The following is a 15,277-nucleotide window of genomic DNA, read 5'->3' on the forward strand; positions in this document are numbered from 1 at the left end:
AACTGATAAACATGTAGGGGTGAGAGGTTGGCATAATGGTTAAGGTATTTACCTTACAGACACAAGGTGCAGGGTTTGAGTCTCCCATGGGGTAGTTATCTAGGCTTAAAATGGCACACAAGGTACAGTTACCCTAGTACTAATCTATGAATGTATGCTCTGAGATTAGTAAGGACATGATCAAATATATTATTCCCCCCTAGTGGGTACTCTGACTAATTGTTTCTGGACATTTATATTGACAAAGTCCAGGAGTCTCTGAGCTCTAGTGATGGTTTAGGTTTCCCTGTCTACACTTGTATAGTTTAGACCACCTAGGAAAATGGTATTGAGTTTGTTACTAAGTGATTCTAGTTCCTACAGGTAGGCATTGTGTCTTTGTTTTATTATAAAGGGAGTTCTATAGTTAGGTTATATATGGTGCAGGCCCTTTTGAAGATTATTTGGACGTAAAGAAGCTCTAGTGCATCATGCTGCTTAATAAGCCTTGATGTGAGTCTCTTCTGGATGTAGACTGGGGCACTTCCATTTTTTTCCCCTCATGCACAGTAGCTGGTCTAAACATTTTAAAGGCATTATTGCTTTGCACAGATGGAGTACTCTTCACTGTTTTATACCATGTCTCAGTCACTACACAGATGCCAATGTCAGTCAGTCTTGTCTGATATTTAGGACAATTAATGTAGCCGCGGTGTTAAGGCGGTAGCATTGTTACCTCACAGGAAGAGGTTCTCCCGTTCAATTCTCTGCGTGGCTTGGGAATGCCTTCTGTGTGGACTCTGCATGCCTCCCTGTGGTTGGGTAGCGTTCGAAAGACATGCATGCGTAAAGGTGCGTGCCTTCTTTGAAGGTTGGGCGTCGAGCTGGCACCTCGGCATTTAGTAAAAATCTACTGCCAATCATTAGCGGACCGGAGTACTGCTGTGGCGACCCCTTAACAGACAAACAATTTAGCTGAAACATGTATACATATTTGGTTGGAGCTCTTTTGGTATTTTTCAAGCTTTTTGCTACTGTCTGTCTCTATAGGTGGTATTCATAGTAACTCCCTCTGTAAGTTCATTATCTGAGAAAGCAGAGCTATTTCATTATGCATATAAGATCAACAGACGTTGTTTATACTGACTATGGAAATATTGAGCTGTTTTGTAAAACACATCTCCCTAAGTCAAATGTGTAATATGTTTAAGGCATAAGTGTTAAGGGGAGAGGTATTACAAGAATAAGGGTATTACATGTTTGCGTATTACTACAATTCATAGAAACAAATCTTAAATGGCCTCATTTACATACAAAACACATAAAGGACCATGAAGTTATGCCAGTAGACAATAATTTATGAGCATGTTCTGTCAAACTACTGAAGGGATCACTGAGAAATGTTTCATTTTGATGCTTGTGCATGCTTGGATAAACTACTGAAGGGCTCACTGGGGGAAATTTTTTAATTTGGTGCTTGTGCAAACTTGGTCAAACTACTGAAGGGAGTGCTGGGGTAAATGTTTCATTTTGGTGCTTGTATTTACCTGAACAACTTACTGAAGTGGTCGCTGGGGATATAATTCATTTTCATGTCACTGAAGTGCTTCTGCATAAATGGACAAAGCACTGAAGGAATCAATCTGGAAATAATTATGTAAATGCGTATGTATACATGGTTCCCGGATTGCAAAGTAGATAGAAAAGAAGCAGCAATGCTTTTAAGAACAGATGAGGATTCAGCGTACCTATTGGACTACAAATCACAAGAACATTTCATTAGCATATGCCACTTTGCATAATGTGTCATATACATCTCATTGTACTTAATTTATACTTATTTTTCTTACACTCAACCACAGACATTACGCATTTTTGTAAATGGCCTATATGAATTGCTAGCTAGTTGCACTCACTTGCAAAGCTCGCAGGTAACCATACTGTATTTGTGCAAGGACTATGAATACCACTCTTACACTTAACAAAATGTATATACTTTCTCCCCATCTAAGAAATATTGGATGTTTCTCCTGTGCTATATTGGTGAAATACTTAATCTCCTGATATCACCAATATGAAATATAGGTAAGCTTTTGTGAAAAAAATGTGCTATACTGGACTAATGTGCTTCACTGGGTGTATGTCACTTAGTTGACTAAGCAAAAAAAAAAATAACCTTATCTAATCAATTAAAAATGCTCAAAACCAAATCTATCAGAAAAAAGTGCTTATTATTTATTTATTATTATTATTTTTTTTTTGCAGGGGAGCAACTACAAATTAACTTGAAAATATGCACCATCATCACAAAATTTGAAATAAGCTTCCAAATGTTGGGCAAGTTCAGGATTTCTGACAGGATAATTACAACATAAATGAACCCTAGGTTAAGGTTGCAGTCAACAGTCTGGATTTGTTGAGCCTCAAATTATCTGTAGACCCTGCACAATAGCATAACTGTTGTTTACTCTTAGTCAAAAGAACTATGCATCTGTTGAAGAACTCAATTAGTTATGGAGCTACTTATCCATCCTTGGATCTTCCCCCTTTGGTTTCCTAGGCTGGGGAAACATTCTGAGGCATTCACCACTGCTTTTGCCAAATTTAGCTCAAACACTGAAACAACTTATTCTATGAAACAGTATGAATAACCTAAGTTCTACAATAGTGATTTTTAATTGAGAAAATAAAGCAAATAATCCTTTGTAGTGGCTGATGTATAATGTCCTACAAAGTATTGTGCTTGATAAGAACTATACTATGCCAGGCATCTGAAAAGTCTTATCTGTATAAGTAAGGATTTCACTCTTAGCCACTACAGTATCTGGCTTGCTACCTTCTCAACAGTTTAGATTTTTGCAGAATGCCCAGACTTTCACACCATATTTTAGCTCCATTCCTCATAAAATTTATAGATGTCACTGAGGATTTAAGCAATTAAATAACAAACATTCGAGTTTCAGACTTTAAATACTTCAGAAAATGCATGCTAACACAAAAACTATTATTCCAGCAACTTTAAAAGTTTATAAGAGCATTATTTAGAAAGTGTCCCTATTTTTGGGCCTTTGCCCCACCATTGTTTTTGACTTTGTCCAGATTTCTTATCCTAAGAGTTTGAGAGGTATGCTTGAAATCTAAAGGAATACTGACATTAAAACTGGAAAACTTTTATATTTTATTTATTTTATTTTATTTTATTTTACATTTGTTGACCGGGCTAGTCTGGCTGGATACATGTCCATTTTCAGCAGAGGCCCGAGGAGAAAAGCTCCACTATAACTGGTACATTACATAAAAAAACATTACTGTACGATACAACTTATAAGGATTGATGAACTAATTGAATGTAGGATATTAAAAATACAGAAAACATATTTACAGAATTGTACAGTTCTTGAATTACATCATTTTTTACAGAATATGTATAATACTTAAAATACTAAATACTGAGTAGAAATTCCTAATCACATGTTATTAGGAGAAGCAGGAGTAGTAAGTTTTGAAAAGAAAGGAAGAAAGAGGTAGCACATACAAAGGTCTATACTATATAGTATTGACAGCTAAGATAATACATTTGTGCCAGGGCACCAGTTCTAGGAAATAGAATTGCATGGCAGGGAGCAAAGTGTGAGTGTAAGTGAGAGGGTAGATGACAGGATCCAGAGGTGTATTGAGTAAAGAGAAAAGATGTTATAGGAAAAGTAATATCTAAGTGGATGTAAGGTGAGCTATAGAGGAGGAGTGATACAAGTAGTAGAGACAAGCAGAGAAAGTAGAGGAGGGAGTTGTAAAGAGAGTTGGGCAGTAAAGTCAGTCAGGATTAGAACAAGGGCATAGCCAGTTGGATTTGAAATGGTGCCTTAGTTGTTTTTTGAAAAGTTTTGATGAGCCTAGGGAGGTCAGTTCTATGGGAAGTTTATTCCAGTAAGAGCCAACAACATTTGTAAACAAGGAGTCACCAGCTTTATTGTGTGATTTGAGAGTAGTGACTAGCAGTTTGTTTGCTGAGCGGAGGGAAGTAAGATTCTTGTAGGGGGTGACAAGGTTATTAAGTATTGGTGTATTATTAGGGTAATGGAGAATTTTATAGGTGATAACTAACTGGTGGAGGAGAATTAGATTTTGAAGTTCAAGCCAGCTGAGTTTTTTGAGATTATCACAATGATGGGTACGAAATGGGGAACCTGTGGCAAATCTGGCAATGTTATGGTAGGTTGTGGCAAGTTTCTGAAGGTTTGATTTTGAAAGGTTGATAAAGGATGGGGAGGCATACAGTAATGTAGAGATGAGATGTGTTTGGGCTAGAGACACCCTGCTAGTTGGTGTAAGAAAGGGCTTAAGTCTATAGAGGGCACCTATCTTTTTATTTACAGCTTTGATGGTTAGGTTAATGTGGGAATCAAAGTTCAGTTGATTATCTATTGTAAAACCTAGCAGTTTAGTTGAAAGGTCAGGTGTGATGATAGTGCCATTATCAGAAACAATAGAGAAGGAGAAGGGGTAGACTTAGGGGTAGGTGAGAAAAGTAATAATTTGGTTTTTTTGGGATTGAGGAGGAGACAGATATGTTGGAACCATTTTTCTGCTGCTGTAAAGACTTTTGGGAAGAAGAATGGAGTTCAGATGGAGATCCAGCAGAGCAGATGAGAGTTGAATCGTCTGCATACTGAATACATGTGGATGTTGGGAGTGAAATAGATAGGTTATTGATAAATATGGAGAAAAGAAGGGGACCTAGGATGGATCCTTGAGGGACACCGATAGTGACTGGGAGCTGAGAAGATAGATGGCTGGCCCAAAGCACAGCTTGTTTTCTATCCTTCAAGTAAGAGTCAAACCAGTGCACTGCCATAGAGTCAAGTGAGAGAGATTTCAAAGTGTGTAGCAGAAGTTGATGATTCACCATATCAAAGGCTTTAGACAGGTCGAGAAATAAAGCAGAGGAGAAAAGGTTGTTATTGCGATTTTTGTTGATATTGTCTGTGAAGGAGAGAAGAGCAGTAGAAGTGCTATGGAAAGGTCTAAAGCCGTGTTGGGAGTCTGCTAGTAGGCTATTATGTAAGAGATGATTTAAAAGTTGTTGGTGTATACAACGTTCCATAATTTTAGATAGAGGTGATAGAAGGGCTATGGGACGGAAATCCGTAAGCTCATTAGTGTTTCCTCCTTTATGCAGAGGAATGATGTGGGAGACCTTCCAGAGGGAAGGAATAGTAGATTCGGTTATTGTTCTATTAATTAAGATGGAGACTGGGTATGCTAGTTCTGCTGCTGCTAGTTGTAGATATTCGGCTGGTAGTTGGTCAGCTGATGGAGTGCATGGTTTCAGCTTTGAGAGTAATTTACATATGTAGGTAGTGGAGACTGTCTTAAATTTTAGTGTGGGGGTATCTATTTGAGGAGAAGTCTTTTGAGGGGAAGTGGGGGGAGCCATTGTGTTTGCTAGTGAGGTGACTGTTTCAGAGAAAAAGTTGTTGAATGTATTGGCAATTATGTTGGGAGGGGTTTGAGCTAGGTTAGTTGGAGTAGGTGTTTTGGTATTCCCTGGATGGAGCAATTTGTTGATTCCTGACCAGAATTTCTTAGGAGTAAGATTTTGGTTTTGCTGATATTGAAGGTAGTAATTTTTTTTATCAAGATAGGTGAGTTTTTTTGTGCTGTTTCTAAGTTGTTTGAAGTTTTGATGGTCAGTTTGGTTTTTTGTTGTTCTCCATTTTGACCATAGTTTGTTCCTTAATAGCATGGTTTGCTTGGTTTCTTTAGAAAGCCAAGGGGCTGCTTTGGATCCTATTCTGATTAAGCGAGAGGGGGCGTGATGGTCAAGGATATTGAGAAATGTGTTGTTGAATAGGGTAACAGCTTCATCTAGGGGGAGGTATTTTAGAGCTGACCAGTTGTATTCTTTGAGTTCATTTCGGAAAGAAGGAAGGTTAAAGTTTTTTTTGCTACGTATAGTACGATAGCTAGCCTGTTTGAAATTGTTATTTTTTTGTTTAGTGATGTAGGTGAGGAGATGGTCGCTGATTTTGTCTGGGAGTGTTCCTGTTTTATATAAGAGGTGATTATTGTTGACTAATATCCAGTCCAGGATGGCTTGTTTATTGGTCGTTTTGTTAATTCTAGTTGGGGAGTTTATGGTTTGTTGAAAATTGAAGAGGTTAAGGTGAGAGGTGGGTTTTGGTGTTATGCAGGAGTTCCAATCAATATTAAAGTCTCCTAGTATTATGGTTTCCTGAGGAAAGTTTCCGGAGAGCCAGCTAAGAATGTTTTCAAGTGTATTTAAGTTGTTGCCAGGGGGGATATAGGAACATATTATATAGATGGCTTTGCTTTTATTTATTTGGAATTTGCTGAAAAGTATTTCAGCATTTGCAGGTAAGGGAGGCAGGGAGTCGATTGAGGACACCTGTAGTTCAGATTTATAGAGTAAGGCAACTCCTCCACCCTTTCTGTTTAGGCGATCCTGCCTTAAAATGTTATATCCAGGTGGGGTAATTTCATTGTCTTTGGTCCCTGGTTTAAGCCAGGTTTCAGTAAGACAGAGGATATCAAATGCGTAGAGGTCAATTAAAGCATGCAGTTGTGTGATTTTGTTGTTAATGCTTCGAATGTTTAGGTGTGCTATTGTAAGTGAGTTAGGAGAGAAAGGAGTACTAAAGTGGTTGGTAGTTTGGTTAGTGAGGGAGTGGTTGATGGGATTATTAGGCCCAGGGTTGGGATGAATGTCCCCGTGTAACAGTAGGAGTGTTAGTGGGAGTGGACATGCTTTAGAGTTTTTAAGGGGTATAATTAGATAGTACTTTTTTGTTGTGAGATATCTGTTATGAAGTATTCTGTGATAGTGAGGGGTAAGGAAAGGACAGGTAGACAGGAGGTTAGTAAAGGTTTGTTCAGATTTAGGTAGAACAGTGGTAGTGTGTTTAGATAGCTTAGGAGATTTGTTGAGTGTGAGATACTCGTAGGAAGTGAGGGTGTAGTAGAAAAGAAGGATGTTAAGTAGTAGCAGTGAGAAAGGTAGTTTAAGAGTGAAAGGCATATTAAGTTAGTTGTGCTTAATTGGGTTGGAACTTAGTTGAAAGTGGGATGGTAGGGGATGGGTGTGGCTGTAATAAGTAATAGAGAGTTAGTAGGTAGGAATGAAGCTGGAAATGTGATTGGAGGTGAGAATATTGGGGGAGTGGCTAGGCGGGTATAAGTCTAGGGTCACTGGGGGTGGTGGGAATTGGGGGTAGGGTAGGGGAGCGGAGTGAGCCCGTAGGGCTTAACGGAGCGGGAAGAGCCCAGAGAAGGAAGAAGAAGTGGTGGAAGTCAATCAGTAGAGAGAGAGAAAGGGCAGAAGGTAAGTTTGCTGAGATGTGTGGTAGGTTAAGAGAGTGTCAGAGAAGTAGAGTTGTGGGTATGGAGATGGAAGAATGACAGTAGGAGAAGATAATAGGTTGTGAGAAGGGATTGAGATGGGTGTTTGCTGAGAGGAAGACAAACTGTGGAAAGGTAGTCCAGTGAGAGATAGTAGGGGAGAGGGGAGCAGTGGAACTAGGTAGGTGAGATGAGGAGGAGAGTGGCAGGAGAAGCAGGGACAGTAGGGAGGTAGAGGAGCACCACCTAGTGGGCAGTTAGTTAGAAGCAACACACTCTTAATATTCAGTAAGGGGGAGGCAGCTTATTGTGAGACAGTAAAAGTGTAGAAATAGATAGGAGGGTAGGTCAAAAGACACCAAAAGGGGTGGATAAGGGGAGGTTTGGCTGCAGGCTAACCTGGCAGGGAGGCACACTGTGACCTACTAGTAGGTATCTACTACTTGAAAGTTTTACAAGGTTGGGAATAACACATACTTCCAAGACAAGTTCCTTGCTGGGAGAAGAAGGAGTCAAAATTGTTTTAAGAATGTCCTTGGTTGAGGTTTCTTTAGTGTGGCCTTCCAGTAGGGAGCAATTCAGTAGGGTAAAGCAGCATGGGCTGGATCACAAGCTGGAAAATGCACAGGAGAGAGAGATAAAAACAAATTATGTGATTGAGTGAAATGTTATGTAGCAGGCAGACAACAGTCAAGTGTGCACAAGCATACAGTAATAACAGTACTAGATATTTTCTAAGTAGAAAGCAGAGATGAAAGAATGATTGATTGTATCAAATATGATAAACTCTATAATATTCCAGGTATTACTACATAGAATGTAACTAGTTATAACATAGGTTAGCAATTAATGAGTAGGATAATGTAGCAATAGTGAGCAGAATGCAAAAAAAAAAAACTCTACCAAGTTCAAATGCATCTCAAACACAGGTTTTCACATAGTTAACATCCATATGTCACTTTAAAAGGTTGCACAGGTCTACTAAATAATGAATTAAGATAAAGCAGCAAAGAGGACTTAGGTTAGGAGTCTATCAAGATATAAAACAGGAGTTGGGGAAAATAAAACGCCCCACAGAGCAATTTACAGGGACAGCGAGCAAACCCTAGGTAGCTGAGCAGTAATCAATGCATTCTATTAGGTTACAGTAATGTTGAAATTACATCTAGCATCAGCTAAGTTTAATGAGTTAGACTTGTAAATAAAAGTTATCACTGTTTAAGTATCAGCTGTGCATATTGCACTATCATAAACTTTGTTTAAATGCTAGGTAATAGGAACAGTGGAGTGTAGACTGTTGTCGTTAAAATTAAACAAACACAACAAATACAACAACGAGATATAGCTGTTAAGGTAACACACTAGAAATCAAATTAAGTAAGGTAACAAGCTCCTAACGGCTGAACGAAAGCTCCACTAGCAGAGCGCTCTATGAATTCAGCGTCTGCAGCGGTATGCAATCGTGGCCGACCGACAAATAATACACTTAGTAATAATACAACCAAAATAAATGAGAGTAAGAATAAAGGTCCCAATGGCTAAATAGAGGCTCCGTAAAGCTATCGCTCTATACAATTAGCAATTGTAGCCAGTGAGCGAGATTATCCGAAATGCCCAACTAAGAAAATCACAACAACATGTAACTCACAATGAAGGTATGAAAAAGCTCCCAAAGGCTAAAATATAGGCTCCGCAATGCTAGCGTTCTATATAATCAGCGATGTAGCCGGTGAGCTAGATTATCCAAATAACAAATAGCATCAGTCTCAATTATATGCTAACATAAAAATGAATGTAAGAAATGCAAGCTTTAACGGCTGAGTATAGACTCCGCAAGCAGAGCTGCAATGTTATCAGCGTCTGTAGCCGGTGAGCAAGCTTAGCCAAACGAAAGTAAAACAGAAAACAGCTGTGAGATAGTCACCACGCGGCAAACGCTAAGCTAAGATAGGCGTTTCTAGCTGGAGAGAAAAATATACGCACTTCACTTTAACAAAAGCAAAAGGTGAAACAGGCAACATTACATTCTGCTGTTAGACTGTATTCAGCATAAATAAATAAATACACTTACCGTGGGACACAGCAAACGCTAAGAGCCAGGGAATGCACAACAGCCAGTAGGGGGGTTAGTGGAATAAAGATGGCGCCTCCTTGAATGAGGTAGCTATATAGAGTGGGGGGCGGAAGTTAGGCAAGAGGGGGAAGGGGTGAGAGGATAGAAAAGGAGGAGAGTACATACCGAGTCCAGCTACAGAGTAGTGGCTGAGAGTAACAATGCTACAAGAGAGACAGTTCTGGAGTAAAAAGGTAGCAGAATGTAGTGAGAGTGGAGTAAGGAAGCTAGGATCAGAAGAGGGAAAAATAGTATGTTAAAAGGAAGGGATCGGTGGTAGGTGAGAGACAAGAGCCCAGAGAAGGAAGAAGAAGTGGTGGAAGTCAATCAGTAGAGAGAGAGAAAGGGCAGAAGGTAAGTTTGCTGAGATGTGTGGTAGGTTAAGAGAGTGTCAGAGAAGTAGAGTTGTGGGTATGGAGATGGAAGAATGACAGTAGGAGAAGATAATAGGTTGTGAGAAGGGATTGAGATGGGTGTTTGCTGAGAGGAAGACAAACTGTGGAAAGGTAGTCCAGTGAGAGATAGTAGGGGAGAGGGGAGCAGTGGAACTAGGTAGGTGAGATGAGGAGGAGAGTGGCAGGAGAAGCAGGGACAGTAGGGAGGTAGAGGAGCACCACCTAGTGGGCAGTTAGTTAGAAGCAACACACTCTTAATATTCAGTAAGGGGGAGGCAGCTTATTGTGAGACAGTAAAAGTGTAGAAATAGATAGGAGGGTAGGTCAAAAGACACCAAAAGGGGTGGATAAGGGAGGTTTGGCTGCAGGCTAACCTGGCAGGGAGGCACACTGTGACCTACTAGTAGGTATCTACTACTTGAAAGTTTTACAAGGTTGGGAATAACACATACTTCCAAGACAAGTTCCTTGCTGGGAGAAGAAGGAGTCAAAATTGTTTTAAGAATGTCCTTGGTTGAGGTTTCTTTAGTGTGGCCTTCCAGTAGGGAGCAATTCAGTAGGGTAAAGCAGCATGGGCTGGATCACAAGCTGGAAAATGCACAGGAGAGAGAGATAAAAACAAATTATGTGATTGAGTGAAATGTTATGTAGCAGGCAGACAACAGTCAAGTGTGCACAAGCATACAGTAATAACAGTACTAGATATTTTCTAAGTAGAAAGCAGAGATGAAAGAATGATTGATTGTATCAAATATGATAAACTCTATAATATTCCAGGTATTACTACATAGAATGTAACTAGTTATAACATAGGTTAGCAATTAATGAGTAGGATAATGTAGCAATAGTGAGCAGAATGCAAAAAAAAAAAACTCTACCAAGTTCAAATGCATCTCAAACACAGGTTTTCACATAGTTAACATCCATATGTCACTTTAAAAGGTTGCACAGGTCTACTAAATAATGAATTAAGATAAAGCAGCAAAGAGGACTTAGGTTAGGAGTCTATCAAGATATAAAACAGGAGTTGGGAAAATAAAACGGCCCACAGAGCAATTTACAGGGACAGCGAGCAAACCCTAGGTAGCTGAGCAGTAATCAATGCATTCTATTAGGTTACAGTAATGTTGAAATTACATCTAGCATCAGCTAAGTTTAATGAGTTAGACTTGTAAATAAAAGTTATCACTGTTTAAGTATCAGCTGTGCATATTGCACTATCATAAACTTTGTTTAAATGCTAGGTAATAGGAACAGTGGAGTGTAGACTGTTGTCGTTAAAATTAAACAAACACAACAAATACAACAACGAGATATAGCTGTTAAGGTAACACACTAGAAATCAAATTAAGTAAGGTAACAAGCTCCTAACGGCTGAACGAAAAGCTCCACTAGCAGAGCGCTCTATGAATTCAGCGTCTGCAGCCGGTATGCAATCGTGGCCGACCGACAAATAATACACTTAGTAATAATACAACCAAAATAAATGAGAGTAAGAATAAAGGTCCCAATGGCTAAATAGAGGCTCCGAAGCTATCGCTCTATACAATTAGCAATTGTAGCCAGTGAGCGAGATTATCCGAAATGCCCAACTAAGAAAATCACAACAACATGTAACTCACAATGAAGGTATGAAAAAAAGCTCCCAAAGGCTAAAATATAGGCTCCAATGCTAGCGTTCTATATAATCAGCGATGTAGCCGGTGAGCTAGATTATCCAAATAACAAATAGCATCAGTCTCAATTATATGCTAACATAAAAATGAATGTAAGAAATGCAAGCTTTAACGGCTGAGTATAGACTCCGCAAGCAGAGCGCTGCAATGTTATCAGCGTCTGTAGCCGGTGAGCAAGCTTAGCCAAACGAAAGTAAAAACAGAAAACAGCTGTGAGATAGTCACCACGTGCAAACGCTAAGCTAAGATAGGCGTTTCTAGCTGGAGAGAAAAATATACGCACTTCACTTTAACAAAAGCAAAAAGGTGAAACAGGCAACATTACATTCTGCTGTTAGACTGTATTCAGCATAAATAAATAAATACACTTACCGTAGGACACAGCGAAACGCTAAGAGCCAGGGAATGCACAACAGCCAGTAGGGGGGTTAGTGGAATAAAGATGGCGCCTCCTTGAATGAGGTAGCTATATAGAGTGGGGGGCGGAAGTTAGGCAAGAGGGGGAAGGGGTGAGAGGATAGAAAAGGAGGGAGAGTACATACCGAGTCCAGCTACAGAGTAGTGGCTGAGAGTAACAATGCTACAAGAGAGACAGTTCTGGAGTAAAAAGGTAGCAGAATGTAGTGAGAGTGGAGTAAGGAAGCTAGGATCAGAAGAGGGAAAAATAGTATGTTAAAAGGAAGGGATCGGTGGTAGGTGAGAGACAAGAGCCCAGAGAAGGAAGAAGAAGTGGTGGAAGTCAATCAGTAGAGAGAGAGAAAGGGCAGAAGGTAAGTTTGCTGAGATGTGTGGTAGGTTAAGAGAGTGTCAGAGAAGTAGAGTTGTGGGTATGGAGATGGAAGAATGACAGTAGGAGAAGATAATAGGTTGTGAGAAGGGATTGAGATGGGTGTTTGCTGAGAGGAAGACAAACTGTGGAAAGGTAGTCCAGTGAGAGATAGTAGGGGAGAGGGGAGCAGTGGAACTAGGTAGGTGAGATGAGGAGGAGAGTGGCAGGAGAAGCAGGGACAGTAGGGAGGTAGAGGAGCACCACCTAGTGGGCAGTTAGTTAGAAGCAACACACTCTTAATATTCAGTAAGGGGAGGCAGCTTATTGTGAGACAGTAAAAGTGTAGAAATAGATAGGAGGGTAGGTCAAAAGACACCAAAAGGGGTGGATAAGGGAGGTTTGGCTGCAGGCTAACCTGGCAGGGAGGCACACTGTGACCTACTAGTAGGTATCTACTACTTGAAAGTTTTACAAGGTTGGGAATAACACATACTTCCAAGACAAGTTCCTTGCTGGGAGAAGAAGGAGTCAAAATTGTTTTAAGAATGTCCTTGGTTGAGGTTTCTTTAGTGTGGCCTTCCAGTAGGGAGCAATTCAGTAGGGTAAAGCAGCATGGGCTGGATCACAAGCTGGAAAATGCACAGGAGAGAGAGATAAAAACAAATTATGTGATTGAGTGAAATGTTATGTAGCAGGCAGACAACAGTCAAGTGTGCACAAGCATACAGTAATAACAGTACTAGATATTTTCTAAGTAGAAAGCAGAGATGAAAGAATGATTGATTGTATCAAATATGATAAACTCTATAATATTCCAGGTATTACTACATAGAATGTAACTAGTTATAACATAGGTTAGCAATTAATGAGTAGGATAATGTAGCAATAGTGAGCAGAATGCAAAAAAAAAAAACTCTACCAAGTTCAAATGCATCTCAAACACAGGTTTTCACATAGTTAACATCCATATGTCACTTTAAAAGGTTGCACAGGTCTACTAAATAATGAATTAAGATAAAGCAGCAAAGAGGACTTAGGTTAGGAGTCTATCAAGATATAAAACAGGAGTTGGGGAAAATAAAACGCCCCACAGAGCAATTTACAGGGACAGCGAGCAAACCCTAGGTAGCTGAGCAGTAATCAATGCATTCTATTAGGTTACAGTAATGTTGAAATTACATCTAGCATCAGCTAAGTTTAATGAGTTAGACTTGTAAATAAAAGTTATCACTGTTTAAGTATCAGCTGTGCATATTGCACTATCATAAACTTTGTTTAAATGCTAGGTAATAGGAACAGTGGAGTGTAGACTGTTGTCGTTAAAATTAAACAAACACAACAAATACAACAACGAGATATAGCTGTTAAGGTAACACACTAGAAATCAAATTAAGTAAGGTAACAAGCTCCTAACGGCTGAACGAAAAGCTCCACTAGCAGAGCGCTCTATGAATTCAGCGCCTGCAGCCGGTATGCAATCGTGGCCGACCGACAAATAATACACTTAGTAATAATACAACCAAAATAAATGAGAGTAAGAATAAAGGTCCCAATGGCTAAATAGAGGCTCCGTAAAGCTATCGCTCTATACAATTAGCAATTGTAGCCAGTGAGCGAGATTATCCGAAATGCCCAACTAAGAAAATCACAACAACATGTAACTCACAATGAAGGTATGAAAAAAAGCTCCCAAAGGCTAAAATATAGGCTCCGCAATGCTAGCGTTCTATATAATCAGCGTATGTAGCCGGTGAGCTAGATTATCCAAATAACAAATAGCATCAGTCTCAATTATATGCTAACATAAAAATGAATGTAAGAAATGCAAGCTTTAACGGCTGAGTATAGACTCCGCAAGCAGAGCGCTGCAATGTTATCAGCGTCTGTAGCCGGTGAGCAAGCTTAGCCAAACGAAAGTAAAAACAGAAAACAGCTGTGAGATAGTCACCACGTGCAAACGCTAAGCTAAGATAGGCGTTTCTAGCTGGAGAGAAAAATATACGCACTTCACTTTAACAAAAGCAAAAAGGTGAAACAGGCAACATTACATTCTGCTGTTAGACTGTATTCAGCATAAATAAATAAATACACTTACCGTAGGACACAGCGAAACGCTAAGAGCCAGGGAATGCACAACAGCCAGTAGGGGGGTTAGTGGAATAAAGATGGCGCCTCCTTGAATGAGGTAGCTATATAGAGTGGGGGGCGGAAGTTAGGCAAGAGGGGGAAGGGGTGAGAGGATAGAAAAGGAGGGAGAGTACATACCGAGTCCAGCTACAGAGTAGTGGCTGAGAGTAACAATGCTACAAGAGAGACAGTTCTGGAGTAAAAAGGTAGCAGAATGTAGTGAGAGTGGAGTAAGGAAGCTAGGATCAGAAGAGGGAAAAATAGTATGTTAAAAGGAAGGGATCGGTGGTAGGTGAGAGACAAGAGCCCAGAGAAGGAAGAAGAAGTGGTGGAAGTCAATCAGTAGAGAGAGAGAAAGGGCAGAAGGTAAGTTTGCTGAGATGTGTGGTAGGTTAAGAGAGTGTCAGAGAAGTAGAGTTGTGGGTATGGAGATGGAAGAATGACAGTAGGAGAAGATAATAGGTTGTGAGAAGGGATTGAGATGGGTGTTTGCTGAGAGGAAGACAAACTGTGGAAAGGTAGTCCAGTGAGAGATAGTAGGGGAGAGGGGAGCAGTGGAACTAGGTAGGTGAGATGAGGAGGAGAGTGGCAGGAGAAGCAGGGACAGTAGGGAGGTAGAGGAGCACCACCTAGTGGGCAGTTAGTTAGAAGCAACACACTCTTAATATTCAGTAAGGGGGAGGCAGCTTATTGTGAGACAGTAAAAGTGTAGAAATAGATAGGGAGGGTAGGTCAAAAGACACCAAAAGGGGTGGATAAGGGAGGTTTGGCTGCAGGCTAACCTGGCAGGGAGGCACACTGTGACCTACTAGTAGGTATCTACTACTTGAAAGTTTTACAAGGTTGGGAATAACACATA

This window comes from Protopterus annectens, chromosome 4.part0 (assembly GCF_019279795.1).
Source record: "Protopterus annectens isolate FY-2018-M chromosome 4.part0, PAN1.0, whole genome shotgun sequence".
In the NCBI taxonomy this organism is placed as follows: domain Eukaryota; kingdom Metazoa; phylum Chordata; order Ceratodontiformes; family Protopteridae; genus Protopterus; species Protopterus annectens.